Source organism: Aquarana catesbeiana, linkage group LG02 (assembly GCF_042186555.1).
Source record: "Aquarana catesbeiana isolate 2022-GZ linkage group LG02, ASM4218655v1, whole genome shotgun sequence".
Classification (NCBI taxonomy): Eukaryota; Metazoa; Chordata; class Amphibia; order Anura; family Ranidae; genus Aquarana; species Aquarana catesbeiana.
The window spans coordinates 569,328,211-569,345,975 of record NC_133325.1 but is presented as its reverse complement, the minus strand read 5'-3'; the positions used below and the strand labels follow the sequence as shown (position 1 = coordinate 569,345,975).

General features: G+C 46.1%; 1 protein-coding gene across 3 annotated transcripts in view; it reads right to left on the bottom strand.

The window, feature by feature from the left end:
• The window catches only part of ADIPOR1 (adiponectin receptor 1), an 89,227-nt gene extending 80,652 nt beyond the window's left edge, over window positions 1-8,575 (bottom strand). Inside the window, exon 1 of one of the 3 annotated variants that reach the window (XM_073616066.1) lies at window positions 8,449-8,575. The gene's annotated coding sequence lies outside the window, so the exon portion shown is untranslated. Of the gene's footprint in view, window positions 1-8,440 lie in introns of all 3 variants that reach the window. The other 2 variants (XM_073616065.1, XM_073616067.1) reach the window with 2 other exon arrangements.
• Between the last annotated feature and the right edge of the window lie 9,190 nt (window positions 8,576-17,765).

The window sequence follows — 17,765 nt, the reverse complement described above, 5'->3', positions numbered from 1 at the left end:
CCCCTTTCACACTGGGGCGGTAGGGGGCGTCGGCAGTAAAACAGCGCTATTTTTTCTTCTCCTGCCAGCGCACCTCTTCAGTGTGAAAGCCCTCGGGCTTTCACACTGAACAAACAGCGGAGGCTGTTTTGGGGCGGTTTGCAGGCGGTATTTTTAGCGCAATAACGCCTGCAAACCGCCCCAGTGTGAAAGGGGCCTAAGTGGCTGTTCTTCCTCCCTTCTCCCTAAATACTTACACTTCTCACATCAATCCAGCGATGTGCACGTTTGCAGATTTTCTCTCCCCTCTCTCACAGGCTTGGTTTAGAGCAGCAGGCGCTATTGGGCACCAGATAAAATTGATTACCATAGGAAGTGGCTTTCTATGGTGGTATACAGAGAAGAGACAGAGCACCCTGGCGGGGTATTCCAGAAGAGGAGGTAAGAGGCCGCTCTGTGCTATACCCTTGCACAGAGCAGGCAAGTATAAAAAACTTTTTTTAAATATTTCAGAGAAGGCTATCCTACCTGAACCTAACAAATGTACTTTTATTTTCTTCATCAGCTCATCCCCCACAGTTATTATCTTTTGTATCACTTGACCCTCCCTTTTAAATTGTAAGCTCTAACGAGAAGGGCCCTCTGATCCCTCCTGTATGGAATTGAATTGTAACTGTACTGTCTGTCCTCATGTTGTAAAGCGCGGCGCAAACTGTTGGTGCTATATAAATCCAGTATAATAAAAATCATTTTAGAAAAATAGTCCTGCAGGCTCTCCCTCCAGCTCTTTGCCAGTATCTCTGTATGTATTTCAGTTAGAAAGCTGGGGGAAGAATGAATGGACTACGAGCGTGCTGATCAAAGGGCTCGTAGTCCATTAAAGTGATTGTAAGGGTTTGTTAATTTTTTATTTTATTTTTTTTAAAACAAACATATCATACTTACGGTACCTCCACTGTGTAGCTTGTTTTGCACAGAGTGGCCCCAAACCTGCTATTCTGGGGTCCCTCGGTGGCTCTCGCGGCTCCTCCCCTCATGAGATAACCCCCTAAGAGAAGCGCTCTCCCGAGGGGGTTACCTTGTGGGTGCGCTCCTGAGTCCAGCATTTGATGTAAAAAGAGGCCGAATCCAGGACTCGGCCGCGCCCCCCCCCCCCCCCCCCCCCCCGCGTCATTGGATTTGATTGACAGCAGTGGGAGCCAATGGCTGCGCTGCTATTAATCTATCCAATCAAGAGCCGAGAACCCTGGGCAGAAAGACAGAGCATCCCCGTGGGTCAAGTTCTAGGGCTCAGGTAAGTAAAACGGGGGACCGGTCACTGCCAGGTGTTTTTTCACCTTAATGCATAGGATGCATAAAAGGTTAAAAAACACAAAACCTTTACAACCCCTTTAACTACAAATCTGTCTTCCAGTGGTACGGGACTTGTAGTTTATTAGTTCACAAATCTTTGCTGATTTTAAATGTGACAGCGGCCATGGGAGTGGGAGGGGGGTTAGTGCTTAGGAACATGCTACATCCTAAATACAGGTATCACATGTTCCTAAAAGTGAACTTAAAGTGTACTTTGCTTGGACTAGGAAAAACAACAGCTTGGCAGTATGCACCAGAAAGCGTTAATACTTGCTATTCCTGGTGTCTATCCATGGCAGCATACTAATGATAGCACTCCACCCTTATCTCCACCCACATGACCAGTATACACTCACCGGCCACTTTATTAGGTACACCTTGCTAGTACCGGGTTGGACCCCCTTTTGCCTTCAAAACAGTCTTCATTTTTCATGGCATAGATTCAACAAGGTGTTGGAAACATTCCTCAGAGATTTTGGCCTATATTGACATAATAGCATCACGCAGTTGCTGCAGATTTATCAGCTTCACATCCATGATGTGAATCTCCCGTTCCACCACATCCCAAAGGTGCTCTATTGAATTGAGATCTGGTGACTGTGGAGGCCATCGGAGTACAGTGAACTCCTTGTCATGCTAAAGAAACCAGTTTGAGACGATTTGAGCTTTGTGACATGGTGCATTATCCTGCTGGAAGTAGACATCAGAAGAGGGGTACACTGTAGTCATAACTGACATGGTCAGCAATAACACTCAGGTAAGCTGTGGCGTTTAAAATGATGCTCAACTGGTACTAAGGGACCCAAAATGTGCCAAGAAAATTTCCCTCACACCATTACACCACCAGCCAGAACCATTGATACAGGGCAGGATGGAGCCATGCTGTTTTGAACCTACCAGCTGAATGTCGCAGCTGAAATCGAGACTCATCAGACCAGGCAACGTTTTTAAAATCTTCCACTGTCCACTTTTGGTGAGCCTGTGCGAATTGTAGCTTCAGTTTTCTTTTCTTAGATGACAGGAGTTGCACCTGGTGTGGTCTTCTGCTGCTGTAGCCCATCTGCTTAAAGGTTCGATGTGTTGTGCATTCAGAGATGGTATTCTGAACACCTTGGTTGTAACGAGTGGTTATTTGAGTTACTGTTGCCTTTCTATCATCTCAAACCAGTCTGCCCATTCTCATTTGACCTCTGACATCAACAAGGCATTTTTGGCCCCACAGCTCCTGCTCACTGGATATTTTCTCTTTTTCTGACCATTCTCTGTTAACCTTAGAGATGGGACGGGTGATCTGTCTATCAAAGTGCCCAGACAAGGGGAGGGGCTGTATGTGACGGCGCGCAGCAGGGAACACACAGCTATTGAAATGAAAGCTGTGATGTTCCCGGCGCTGTAATCATACAGGCGGCGGCTCTCCTCTCCCTTCACTGGCTGCACTACTGGGGACGCTGGCTGCATCTGACAGGCACTGGTGAGGCTGCATTGATCTCTTGGATCATGTCCCCAGTCTCTGACCATCTCCTGTACCATGTCCCCAGTCTCTGACCATCTCCTGTACCATGTCCCCAGTCTCTGACCATCTCCTGTACCATGTCCCCAGTCTCTGACCATCTCCTGTACCATGTCCCCAGTCTCTGACCATCTCCTGTACCATGTCCCCAGTCTCTGACCATCTCCTGTACCATGTCCCCAGTCTCTGACCATCTCCTGTACCATGTCCCCAGTCTCTGACCATCTCCTGTACCATGTCCTGTACCATGTCCTCAGTCTCTGACCATCTCCTGTACCATGTCCTCAGTCTCTGACCATCTCCTGTACCATCTCTGCAGTCTCTGACCATCTCCTGTACCATCTCTGCAGTCTCTGACCATCTCCTGTACCATCTCTGCAGTCTCTGACCATCTCCTGTACCATCTCTGCAGTCTCTGACCATCTCCTGTACCATCTCTGCAGTCTCTGACCATCTCCTGTACCATCTCTGCAGTCTCTGACCATCTCCTGTACCATCTCTGCAGTCTCTGACCATCTCCTGTACCATGTCCCCAGTCGCTGACCATTTCCTGTTAAAAAATATTTTTAAAAACAGTCACTTTCGGTATCGGTTTTCGGGATCAAGGAAGATTTATTTTCGGTGTCGGTTTCGGCACCAAAAAAAACATTCGGTGCATCCCCAGCTAGAACCTACCCATCTATCATCTATTTTGGGGGCCCCATTCTATACTCAATACCAGCTCTCCCCCTCTTTAGAAAATATCAGACTGATACTTCAGAAAGCTATCTCAAGGGTGCCCTGGGCCCACTGGCACCTCAGGAAGTTTAGGAGTGAGCTTCTCGCTCAATGGAGAAGACATCTCAATCAAATCATAAAGACCTTCCCCCCAGATGCACAGGAGCTTCTGGTGGTGGACAAGCCAAGAAACCCTCACTCAATCTCGTTCCTTAGGCCCTCTGCCATAGACCACTGTTACTGCAGCCAGCACAGAAGCCATTTACAACCATCTTAGAGTTAAGGGCAGATGGAGCTTGCCAGCAAAGGGGAAGGTTTCCAATGTGCTGGAATTCATCCAACATTGATGGTGCTCACAATCCTATTGCCATATATATGACTTTGACCGATCATGCTTCACATAGACAACAGGGCAGTGGTTTCCCGCATTCAAAATCATAAGAAACCCACAGCTGGACCCTCCTCAGAGAAGTGGAACTTGTGGTTTTGGCAGAAGCTAATTTTCAGGATCTACATAAAGTATGACTCCCAGGTTCTCAGAATATCGAGGTGGACAGTCTCTCCAGATTTTTCCTAGGTCAAAAGTGGAGCCACCATCCGGATACCTTCTCAAGGCTGGTCTCAGCTGGATTTGTCGGATTCCCCAGTGAACCACAGGATAGCCAGACTTCTTTCTTAACACCCTTACTGGATGGCAAAGGGCACAGGTGCTCTAACTCAACCACTGGATTGTTGTCTAGCCTAGGTTTCCTCCTTGGGGGACGCCACGTAACATCTCATTACAAAACGTTTAAAACAGGGCACAAAAAATAAACAAAAATCTTGTGTATTGGTGTGAATGCTCTCTTACTCCAGAATTGTTTTGTTAGATTTGCATACAGTAGGGCAAAGTTCAGAATTTGCCTGTGAAAACACTGGAGTTTATGATCTTAGCTTCATATACAAAATTCTGCCCTCCTGAACCTAATTTATGCCCTTAGTGTGTTTAACCCTTTTGCTGCCAGGCCCTGCACTCCACATTTAAACTAAGGTGACCAGACCATTTTTTCAAATTTTCAATAGTTTTTTCTTTTTTTTTTCACCTACAGGATTTCACAGTTTGGTAAAGACCCGCCAAACCATACGTTTTCTGAAAGCATAGGACCAGTAGAATAAAATGAAGATAAAGATTTTTTAGGCCCCATGATAATTTGCACAAATGTTTATCAAAACAATGTTTTTGCTAAAAAATACACTAAAATCATAATTAGCAGATACAAACACAGCAATGCTCACAAAAATTATGCTAAATTCCTACTAAAGCCTTGTTCGCTTTTGGTACTAAAGCAGTGTTTAGCCTCATGGGGATGCACAGGTGTTCCATGCATCCCCATGCAGGCAGTCCCCATTGTTGGCAACTGGGAATCATGGACACAGCTGCGGCTCCCAATCTGACATCTGTGTAGGTGTGGGTGCACAGCCCCGAATGCAAGCCGTGCAAGTTTGAGGGCACTCTTCTGCATCCACATGGACGTCAAGCTGTGAACAGTGGCTGTGTCCAAACACCTGCTGCATCCCAATTGACATCAATGGATGCAAGATATACCTGTGTATCCCCATGCAACATGGCCCTGCATGGCATACACTGTTGCTCGACCCGTGTGAATGAGGCCTTACTATGCTTTTTAATTTTTTTCCAATTTTATTTATATTTTTTGACAATGTATTTATTTATATTTTACAGCCCTGTTGGGGGGCTTTGGTGAGATATCGGGGGTCTAAACATACCCTGATGTCTCTTTTTTGAGACAGAGAAAGGGACAAAGGACATAGAGTCCTTAGTCTGTTTCTTTGCATTCTCAGCTGCACTGGACAATGAATGAATGGGGAGTGCCCTGTGCTGAGCAGCTTCCTGTTCATTCACAAACTGAAGCATAGTAAACACTTGACTATGCTTCACGGGTGAATGAACACAGGAGTGACCGCTCACTGTGTTCATTCAGAAACAAAATCGTTGTCTTCTGTATTTCTGGCAAAACACTGTACACTCAATATTGTATTCTATAAAAGTGCATAATTTTACAATTAAAAACACTGAACTGCAATAGTCACTGCTTTGACCAATATTCCAGAAACTCAAAATCATGTTCCATGTTACAACCTATTACAGACCTTTGTGTCATCAGAATAAAATTGCCTACCTCAACCAACCAAATCCTCATTTATATCACTTACAAACAGATTGTTAATATTGTTGTAGTAATCAAGTGTTTTTACAAGCATATGACTATAAAACATCTCAAATGAATTAACAGGATGAATAGTTTTACTTATGGCTCATTCCCACCAGTCCACATGCTAAAACATGTGTGGGCTGGTGTCTGTTAGATAGGGCTGGCGTTTCGTGTTTAAAAAAAAAAAAAGCACAGCATGGAAACATAGTGGAAAGCACATAAACGCACTGCAAATTCATGTAAACGTAACTCAGTAAAAGCCATAAACAAACAAAAAAAATACACAGCCCAAACACATTAAAAACAATAACAAATGTAACAAATGCATGTAAACTTACATGTGAAAATTGTGGTGTAAACGAGCCCCAAAACTTTCTGACATTGACACAGCAAAAGTCCTCCCTCCGGTGTTTTCCAGGCTTACTATTTCCACTGGCTCACCCGGGAAATGATCCAATGGTGTGGTCGGCTGGTCACTGAGGCAGTGAGAGACTAGATTGTCTCTTTTTTTTTTTTTTTGATCTTTTGCTTGTAAAAGGTAAAGAGATTTGGGGTCTTTTTGACCCCGGATCTCTCTATAAAGAGGACTTGTCATTCTTATTTCTATTATAAGGAAAGTTCACATTCATTGGCAATAGGAATAAAAGTGATCAAAAAATAAAAAAACACATACAAAAGTCGCATATGTATATGGTGTTCACACAGGTGAGGTATCGTTGCAAACTTTAGAGCAAGAGCAATAATTCTAGGACTAGTCCTCCTCTGTAAATCTAAACAGGTAACCTATAAAAGGCGTTGACCTTTTATGAGATTTTTTTAAGTACCGTAGTTTGTCACAATTCCACGAGCATGTGCAATTTTAAAGTGTGACATGTTGTTATGTATCTATTTACTTGGCATAACATCATCTTTCACATTATACAAACAAATTGGGGTATATATTGTGTTTTTTTATTAAAATGTATTTTTTCCCCCAAAAAATTGCATTTAGAAAAACCGGTGTGCAAATACCTTGTGACATGTTTTCGCAACGATCACTATTACCTAGGGTCTCTGCTAAAAATAAAAAAATATTATGTTTGGGGGTTATAAGTAATTTTCGCAAAAAATACTGGATTTAGATTTGTAAACAAAAAGTTCCAGAAAAGGCTTGGTCTTTAAGTGGTTAAAAACGCAGGGTTGAACTGCGTTTTCAGACCCCAGATCCCTCCATAAAGAGTACCTGTGCTGCCTATTACTGTCACAAGGGATGTTTACATTTCTTATGACATCAATAAAAGTGATAAAAAAATAAAGTAAAAAGGACCGTATAAAAACTTGTTGTAAACCCTGTTACACCACTTTTAGCTATAGGCAAGCCTATAGCAAGGCTTACCTGTAGGTACCTTGAATATCTCCTATACTTGCACAGTTTAGGAGATATTCAGTATATGCGATGTTGCCGACGTCATCGGTGCATGTGCACTGAAGAAAGGGGCCACTGGTGCCATTTCTTCAGTACTCGTGCCATCACCCCGCAACACATGCGCGGGAGTGATGTTACCGTGGCTCTGGCCAATCACAGCGCTGGAGCCCCAAACCCAGAAGTAACTCCAGTGGAAGATGTCCGGCGTGCACTCAGAGTGCCAACATAGCATTGTTCTGAAGTAAGTATTTCAAAATGAGCTAGTACGTGATGCATACTAGCTCATTATGTCTTTGTCTTGCAGGGTTTGTTTTTCTTTTTTTTTGTGGAGGTTTACAACCTCTTTAAATTTACAGAATATCGGCACCTGATATCGGCTATGGGCCAGTGCCCACTGCTGTGCTGTCCGACATCGGAAGTGGTTTGCATCGCACTGCAGCGCAAATCACATGCAATGTCTGTGCGATGTGATTTCAGCCATACAAATATCACATTCGAACCAAACTTGCACAGGACCCTTTTTCTGGTCCGCAGCAGAATCGGATAGCATTAGGTGTTTGCGATATGCAAATTGATTTGGGGGGTGTCATTAACTTTAAACTGACACTTCCAGCAATTCGCATAGTGCAGTGTGAACTGCTGCCGGCACTGCCCAGCGCTAATCACAAGCAGTGAGACATTGCCCCGATGCGCGGCTGCAGAGATCAGGAAATGTCTCACAGCTTGTGATTAGCGCTGTGCAGCGCCGACTTTCTGGCGGGCTCTGGACTTGCTGTTTGCGAACACGTCTGAGCTCATCCTTACCTGTCAATTGCTTCTGAAAAACGTTCTAAAACGCGGATCGCACTTCGGAGGAGAGGCAGATTTAGATGCATTTCTAAATTCACTCTCAATGACACATTGTAAAGCGATTTATAAATAAGAAGTCTAAAATAAACATGGCTATAATAAAATGGTGGTGATACGTCATCAGACACCCTGATACAATAACAAATGCTGACAGCAGGCTACAACATGCAGCTATTAATAAAATGAGGTCCAATCAATGCAAAACAAGTCAGCCAAACACAAAGAATCTAGAGGAGTGTAGTGCATAATCAGCTCTCTGGTAACCTGCAGACAGCAGCATACTACACTGCCTCAATGACAACATTGCTTCTCAGCACAGCCTTCACACCCGTACTATCACTCCTTCCAACAGTCATTCACCCCGCACACGCAAAACCGTTACCGTTTATAATCAATAATAGCTGTAGAACAGACCTGTTTACCTAACGCAAATGTCTCCGGAACAACCACTGCCTAGGAAATGACAACATGTTACAGCTACTTCCGGTGCAGCACTGGAGAGTCCGCCCACCCCACTGTGCTTCGCTCGCTGCTCTGACATGGCAGCTGTGACAGGAGGCGGAGCCGAGTCTCTCTAACCCCGCCCCGATCGCTCTACTCAGCCCTGACAGGGGACTGATACTGTGAATGGAGCACGGCAATGGATTCATAAAGCGCCATTGTCCTATTCAAGATTAGCTCTGTGTAGCTCTACATAGTTATAAGAAAAGCCTTCCTCAAGTCCAAACAGGGCCCCAGGCAGGCTTACAGCTTTACACCCCCTCTCCCATTTACTACTGACGAGCTGTGTAAACGCACACAGGTTAATGCATGTTTGTGCGTTAATGGTCAATTCCATAGCTCCCAACTGTCCCTGATTTGAAGCAATGTCCCTCTGTCCCTCATTCCTTCTCATTTTTCCTTTATTTTGGTCTGATCTATATAGCTGTATATAAAATGCTTTTTTTATCTATCAGAAAGTGTTTTCCAGCACTAAACCTTTCATCTGATTTCTAAATTGCTGCATTTGTAAATTCCAAAAGCCAAAATAAAGGAATACTAGTGGTAAAAAAAAGCACTTGTGAGTTTAACCAATCTTGTTTTTTTGTACAATTCTCCTTTAAGGGGGTGTGGCAAGGGGTGTGTCCTATGCATGCATACTTTTGCTGATAGGTGTCCCTCATTTTCATCTCAAAAAGTTGCATAGTTGCCAACATTGCAAAAAAATTTTTAGGGACACTTTTTTGGCTGTAGGTGGAGTCTTGTTATAATTAGGGGTGGGGCATTCGTTTGTGGGCGTGGCACAGGGGGAACTAAAAATGCGGCGCGCGCCCAGATCCTACACAACACTGGAAATATGTGTATTTTAGAAAGTTTAACAATCAGCAGATAAAGATACTCCAAACACCTGGTGTTAGCACTTCAATCATCCCGGCACCATGGTTGATATGGTGTCAGGATGATTGAAGTGCATTATTTCTATTATTACATTGTAATATAAAATTAAATTATTCAACTCACCATAGTGAGGATCCCTGAGCGTGTCACCTGCCACGTCGCCTGCCACCAGCCGTCCGTCCTTGCATCAGTTGCCCCAGCAGAGTCCGTCCTTGCATCAGGTTTCCCAGCAGAGTCCGTCCTTGCATCAGGTTTCCCAGCAGAGTCCGTCCTTGCATCAGGTGCCCCCAGCAGAGTCTGTCCTTGCATCAGGTGCCCCCAGCGGAGCCCCCCTTACATCGGATGTCCCCAGTGGAGCCCCCCTTACATCAGATGTCCCCAGCGGAGCCCCCCTTACATTAGGTGTCCCCAGCGGATCCCCCCTTACATTAGATGTCCCCAGCAGAGCCCCCCTTACATCAGGTGTCGCCAGCGGAGCCCCCCTTACATTAGGTGTCCCCAGCGGAGCCCCCCCTTACTTCAGGTGTCCCCAGCGGAGCCCCCCTTACATCAGGTGTCCCCAGCGGAGCCCCCCTTACATCAGGTGTCCCCAGCTGTGCCCCCCTTACATCAGATGTCCCCAGCAGAGCCCCCCCTTACATCAGGTGTGCCGAGTGGAGCCCCCCCTTACATCAGGTGTCCCCAGCGGAGCCCCCCTTACATCAGGTGTCCCCAGCGGTGCCCCCCCCTACATCAGATGTCCCCAGTGGAGCCCCCCCTTACATCAGGTGTCCCCAGCGGTGCCCCCCCTTACATCAGATGTCCCCAGCGGAGCCCCCCCTTACATCAGGTGTCCCTAGTGGTGCCCCCCTTACATCAGATGTCCCCAGTGGAGCCCCCCTTACATCAAAAAAACTGTATGTCCCAACAGAGAGGAGACCAAGAGAAAGATGGGGCTTACTGAAAAGCAATACACGTAAAATGTAATTATTCAAAATTTTATTAAAGTGGTACAAAAAATATAACACACGGATAAAAGAGTATAAACCTTTTGCTAAACTACCCTAAATGCAGATTGCCGAATGGCCTGTAGGGGTCAATCGGTACAACCACAGACTGGGGGACAAAACAACATGCAGCAAAAATAGACAAACAGCGTCCGGACGCAAGGAAATGGATGTCTGCCCAGCCAAAATGAATAATCCAGCTATTACTGAGTATAGCTGTTTAGGCTGACATAAACCCCCTGGGGAGGCTCGAGCCAAGTAGGAAAAGGAGGAGGTAAGAGGGGAAGAGAAAATGGGTACTATAATCCTATGTGGACTGTACTGGGAATTATTCCCGTATATGGTCTGTTAATAGTGCAGAGTAAGTAGGATACCAATCAGGTGTTGGCGGTGACAGAGTCTGTAGATGCGTGTGTAGTGCGGGCGTGTACACTTGTAAGAAAATATTCCAATCAACGATCGGCATCAGCAGCTAGCAGCATCGGTTATGATGTTAGTCATAAACAGAGAGTGGGGACATTATAATACTTTACCACTTCCGGGTCGCCAGTAAATACCCTCAGACACTTCGGAGGACGTAAAATCATCCACTATGTTCTGCTCCCACTTGATATTCGTGACATTAGCGTGCTGTCACTAAAAAGTGCATTATGTTGGCAGACGGGTATAGATCCATAGGTATGCACCCAGACGTCTTCCCTTATAGTTGCCTTGACCTACTGGTCGTATTCCATCCCTTAGTGTATGGGCCCGCCAGCCTCCATGGAGAATGACGCCGCGTCGTGACGTCCGAACGGAAGTGACGTTGACGCGTTTCACATTAACAAGGTGTGTAGCTTCATCTGGACATAATGGTGGAGTGCGAGGGCTCCTTCTTATTGATGTCAGTCCCTTGTACACGCCCACCAAGCAGGAGAGTTTAAAGGAGCTACACCCAGCCTATGTGATGATCGAGTTATCATTTAACCTTTAAGTGCTGCTTGTCCAAAAGGCCATTTATCACTTTTGCTTCCGAGTAACTACTCTGTCAGAGGGCATATCGGATAATAAATGGAAGAAAAGAATTGAGTAAAATGTTCCGAGGTAATGTAGTACCAGGGTTCCGATATTGAAAGAGCACCGAATCAACCAGTGTTATTATTATTATTATTATACAGTATTTATATAGCGCCAACAGTTTACGTAGCGCTTTACAACTTGAGGGTAGACAGTACAAATACAATACAATTTGATACAGTAGGAATCAGAGGGCCCTGCTCCTTAGAGCTTACAATCTAAGAGGGAAGGTCAAGAGATACAAGAGGTAATAACTGTGGGTGATGTGCTGATTGAGAAGATAAATGTACAGTTGTTAGGCGGGGGCCAGATAGGCTTCTCTGAAGAGATGAGTTTTCAGGGATCGTCTGAAAGTGGATAAAGTAGGAGAAAATCGGACGGATTGGGGAAGAGCATTCCAGAGGATGGGGGAGACTCTGGAGAAGTCCTGAAGGCGAGCATGGGATGAGGTGACAAGGGAGTTTGAGAGCAGGAGGTCTTGGGAGGAGCGAAGAGAACGATTAGGTTGGTATTTTGTGACTAGGTTAGAGATGTAGCTAGGGGCCAGGTTGTGGATGGCTTTGTAAGTTATAGTTAGTATCTTGAATTTAATTCGGTGACTGAGTGGCAGCCAATGGAGGGATTGGCAGAGGGGTGTAGCAGACGCTGAGCGGTTTGTGTGGTGGATGAGCCTGGCCGCAGCGTTCATGATGGACTGAAGTGGGGGTAGCCTATTTAGAGGTAAACCAATGAGGAGGGAGTTGCAGTAGTCAAGGCGGGAGATGACCAGGGAGTGGATTAGAAGCTTTGTGGTGTCATTGTGTTCAAACCATGGTGCAAAAAAGTTCCCATACATTAGTTTGTAAACAAAGTGATATTGAGCACCTAATTTACAAATAATAAACCTACGATATAAGAATGGGGAGAGGGATAGGAATAAAGGATAAAGATGAATGGAAATGAAGGGGAAGAAGAAGGAAACACATAACACAAACCGCATATTATTCTTATGTAGCTGTATGGATCTGCGTTTGCCAGTATCCACACTATTCCATATCACAGGTACAAACATAGTCCCCCATCAGTATCCCACGATAACCTGCTCGGAATACTGATCAATTTAACAGGAGGAAGACAGGGGAAAGGGGGGAGGGGGGGGGGAAAGGGGAGAGGGTTGTGAGAGAGGAGGAGGAGGGAGAGGGGGGAGTAGAGGGGGGAGGGGGAAAAAAGGGGGGGGGGGAGAGGGGGGGAAATAATAAGGGGAGAAGGGGGAAGGGGGAAAGGAGATGTGGTGGGGATATTTTGACCTAGGTAATTAGAAAGGGCTTTAGAGCTTTCCTGACAGACTCCATGGCGGCCTACGTGTGGGTTAACCCCGCCTTCTCTCCAATGCTATAGGACCACATTCCCATAAGTTTGAGCTCACAGCTAGAGACTGCTTTCCTTTTTTGTCCTCCTCATTGGACCTACAACACATGCACTTACGTTTGTCCCTTGACGTCCAATCCGGATGAATAAGCCCCAAGCGGTCCAGCGTCGGGCATACCATTAATGCGGTGGAGAAAGCCCAGGGCCCAGCCATTGGCGAGTGAGCCGCTTCAGGCCCAGTGGTGGGGGGCAGCCTGTGTATGCCCAGGAGATAGGGTTGGCACCTCATCCCTTTAAAACCAAACACATATTAATTACACAAGTTCTGTGGCTGATTAAGGTGGTAATTAAACTCACTTGTTGCTTTATCTGCATTAATTTAGCCTCAGAACCTGTGTAATTCATATGTGTTTGGGTTTAAAGGGATGAGGTGACAACTCTACCAGGAGAGGACATCTAGCACAGTGCAGACGACTGGCAAGGTCTGGGATCTTCAACATTTCTCCATGGCAGCGTTTTTGTGTGTCTGTTCCTTGTGACGTCCCCCCCCCCTTCCTATCTCCTTTCCTGGCTCTCGTCTGGCCTCCTATGGCACTTGGAGCGCTCCTGCGTTCCAGGACGCCATCTCTCTTCCAGGTTGTGGCCGCGGCCAGCTTCCAAGCGTGCGCAAAACCACGGGCAAACACGGGGCTTGGTTCACACATGCGCAGCTCGGCAGAGGCCCCATCGGCTGCGCAGGTGCCTGGCGGCGGGTTGCCATGGCACAGGCGCAAACGGGGCACGGCAGTGACATCATTAGGGCAAGGAATTTAAAAACCCTGTCAGCCCCTTTCTTTGTGGGATTACCTGTGGGCAGTGTGCGGCAGTTTCCCCAGGCCCTGGGTACCCAGCATCAGGTAAGCACCAGCTCAGGACTGTGGTGCAGGGGGGGAGCAGTGGCTCTTAAAGGAGAAGTGTATCCCTTTTGTGCTGCCACATTCCTGCTTCTTTTTCCAGGACGGTGTAGTGTTCCTACAGGCTTCAGGATCTTCGCCTGATCGTTCTCCAGGGTGCCATGGACAGGTCACCACCTCTAGGTACATGTGGGTGAGAGGGCCAGGTCTGCTGATGGATGGACATGCGTCCTAATGACATGCCCCCGTTTCCCTACCATTTTCTTTTATTCGCCCCTTCTAGGTCTGATCGCCAGTTCGTGGTATGGGACGACAGAGACCTTGCCGGGCCGCAACGTCAGCGTACTTCATTCAGGTACAGATGTGACTCCCCGTCTAGGACCCATCAACAGAGGAGATGTTCCCATTCCTCCTCCAGGCACCGTACCCACCGCCATGGCAGCCAATCTGACCGCAGAGTCTGCTGGGGATGTGACACACGAGTCCCGGAAGGCAAATCTTTGTGTGACCCATGCTATGTCCGGGCGGTTGGGGATAAAGAGACTGAAAATCAACAAATGGAGTCTCTAGTGAAGCGTGTGGTGCAGCAGTCCGTGAAGGAGTGGGGTACAACCTGCACTTGGAGCCAGTCCACCACTATATCATGCACCCTGGCTGATGAGGCCAAGAGGATCCAGGCCTATCCCAGCCTTATGAGTTGTAACGACACCCCGAGTATGAAAGGGGATAAAGTCGTTTAGGACATTCCATACACAAACACAAAGGTAGCCACCGAGCACTTCAATCAGCCAAACAAGGAACCCATACAAATAATACGAGACAAGGTTCTGTCTTGAGGTTCAAGCAGGAAAAAATCTTTATTCAAAAACATCCTATACAGATCCTACTTTAAAACACTTCCCCCCCATCCTTGGACAGGGCGGGTTAAACTGTCCAATGACAATGGACACACAGGTCAGGTGTGTTTAACGTCTCATCAGTACACAGTCTTATCAGCAGGGAGAGCTGTTGGAGGAATCCCCCCTCCCTCCATAGAGATACACATGATGTGATATCCAAGGCAGACAGACACAATAGAACATTGGAATACAGCCCCACCCCAAATTAGCACAGCAAATAGTACACAACAGCATGAGACATCACACAATATATACACACAACATTGTGAAGAAGTCACTATTTATAATATGGCATATACAGGGTTCCCAGAGTTTTGTGTTTTGGGGGGGACATGGACTTGAATCCAAAGTAACATTACTTCCGGGGTCCCCAGGCATACAGCTCACAACAAGCACCGTTCCCCCAAATACCAGGGCCCATAATCAGTAGGCAAGAGGTTGGCATTCAGTCCCCTCCAAAAGCCTCTGTCCCGGCTAGGTCTGTTACATGAGGTATCTCCCGGGTCTTCAGACAGTGAAGTGGAGGGAGATGAGTTTCTTGGAGGCTTCGACTTTGCCCTGGTCTCGCCACTCATTAAATTAATCAAAGAGGCCCTCAAATGGGAGGATCCTTCCACACCCCCAGCTAAGCAGAGAACATCTTTTTAAGCATTTGGGGAAGGAGCGCTCTAATTTTCTACTCCTGTCAGAGCTGAAAGACATGTCACAGAGGAATGGGGTAAAGTGGACAAGAAGACCTCTTTGTCAAAAAAAATGTCAAGACTCTTCCCCTTCAAGGCAGATGACGTGAAGCACTTGGAAAATGCTCCCCTGGTAGAAGTGGCTCTGATGCGACTGGCTAGGCACGTTACTGTTCCTCTAGAGGACACTGCGTCCTTCAAGGATGTCCAAGAACTGAAGCTAGCAACGGTCTTCCTGGGGGAGGCTTCCATCGATCTGATCCGCCTTTTGGCCCAGACTATGCTATCCTCAGTCACTGCTAAGCGGGCCTTATGGTTGCGCCCTTTGTTCGCCGATCCAGCATCCAAGCAAGCCTGGTGTAGGATCCCTTTTTAAGGGCCTTCATTGTTTGGCAACAGGCTGGATAGCACCATAGCCCCAGCCACAGGTGGAAAGTCAGGTTTCTTGCCCAAGGATCAACGCCTGTTTGGCCAGAAGAGGCCTCAGCGGAAAAGACGCAGCTCCTACAGGCCTGGCTGGGATTTCAGAAGGAATTGGAGGAGGGGCCAGACTTCATTCCAAAAGTCTGCCAAAAGCCAGGCATCCAGTGGATGTGAACCGGCTAAATCTCGGACTACTGGACCATCAGGATGGTCTCCTTAGGCTACATATGGTCCTACCCCTCCCCTCAGGTTTATTCCTACCCTGCTACCGTGGTAAGAAGAACAAAAGCAGGTGCTACTGTCCTATGTGGATTCGCTGTTGACGCAGGGGGCTGTGGTGGCTTTCCCGAAAGGCAAAGAATTAAAAGGGGTGTACTCCCCTCTCTTCCTAGTGTTAAGGAAAAATTGCAAAAGTATTCACCTCCTTGACTTTTTACCTATTTTGTTACATTACAGCCTTTAGTTCAATGTTTTTTTAATCTGAATTATATGTGATGGATCAGAACACAATAGTCTAGGTTGGTGAAGTAAAATTAGAAAAATATATACATAAAACTATTTTTCAGAAATAAAAAATGATAATTGGCATGTGCGTATGTATTCACCCCCTTTGTTATAATTAGTGAAATGATGTCCACCTGTGTGCAATCTAATCACAAGATCTGTCATTACATATACACACCTTTTTGAAAGGCCCAAGAGGCTGCAACACCTAAGAAGGAGACATCACTAACCAGACACTGCCATGAAGACCAAGGAAATCTCCAAACAAGTAAGGGACAATGTTGTTGAGAAGTACAAGTCAGGGTTAGATTATAAAAAAATATCCAAATCTTTGATGATCAACAAGAGCACCATCAAATCTATCATAACCAAATGGAAAGAGCATGGCACAACAGCAAACCTGCCAAGAGACGGCCGCACACCAAAACTCATGGACCGGGCAAGGAGGGCATTAATCAGAGAGGCAGCACAAAGACCTAAGGTAACCCTGGAGGAGCTGCAGAGTTCCACAGCAGAGACTGGAGTATCTGTACATAGGACGACAATAAGCCGTACGCTCCATAGAGTTGGGCTTTATGGCAAAGTGGCCAGAAGAAAGCTATCAGCTAGAAATACTATCAGCAAAAAACAAAATGGCACATTTTGAGTTTGCGAAAAGGCATGTGGGAGACTCCCAAAATGAATGGAGGAAGGTGCTCTGGTCTGATGAGACTAAAATTGAACTTTTTGGCCATCAAAGAAAACGCTATGTCTGGTGCAAACCCAACACATCACATCACCCAAAGAACACAATCCCCACAGTGAAACATGGTGGTGGCAGCATCACACTGTGGGGATGTTTTTTCAGCAGTCGGGACTGGGAAACTGGTCAGAGTTGAAGGAAAGATGGATGGTGCTAAATAGAGGAATATTCTTGAGCAAAACCTGTACCACTCTGTGTGTGATTTGAGGCTAGGACGGAGGTTCACCTTCCAGCAGGACAATGACCCCAAACACACTGCTAAAGCAACACTTGAGTGGTTTAAGGGGAAACATGTAAATGTGTTGGAATGGCCTAGTCAAAGCCCAGACCTCAACCCAATAGAAAATCTGTGGTCAGACTTAAAGATTGCTGTTCATAAGCACAAACCATCCAACTTGAAGGAGCAGTTTTGCAAGGAGGAATGGGCAAAAATCCCAGTGGTAAGATGTGGCAAGCTCATAGAGTTTTATCCAAAGCAACTTGGAGCTGTGATAGCCGCAAAAGGAGGCTCTACAAAGTATTAACTTTAGGGGGGCGAATAGTTGTGCACATTGACCTTTTCTGTTATTTTGTCCTATTTGTTGTTTGCTTCACAATAAAAAAAAAAACAACTTCAAAGTTGTGGGCATATTTTGTAAGTTAAATGCAAAGATGCAAATCCTCAAACGATCCACGTTAATTCCAGGTTGTGAGGCAACAAAACACGAAAAATGCCAAAGGGGTGAATACTTTTGCAAGGCACTGTAGATTTATCCTACTTAAACAAGTTTATAAAGCATGAAAGATTCAAAATGGAAACTCTGTCTACCATCCAGCAAGCCGTGCAGCCAGG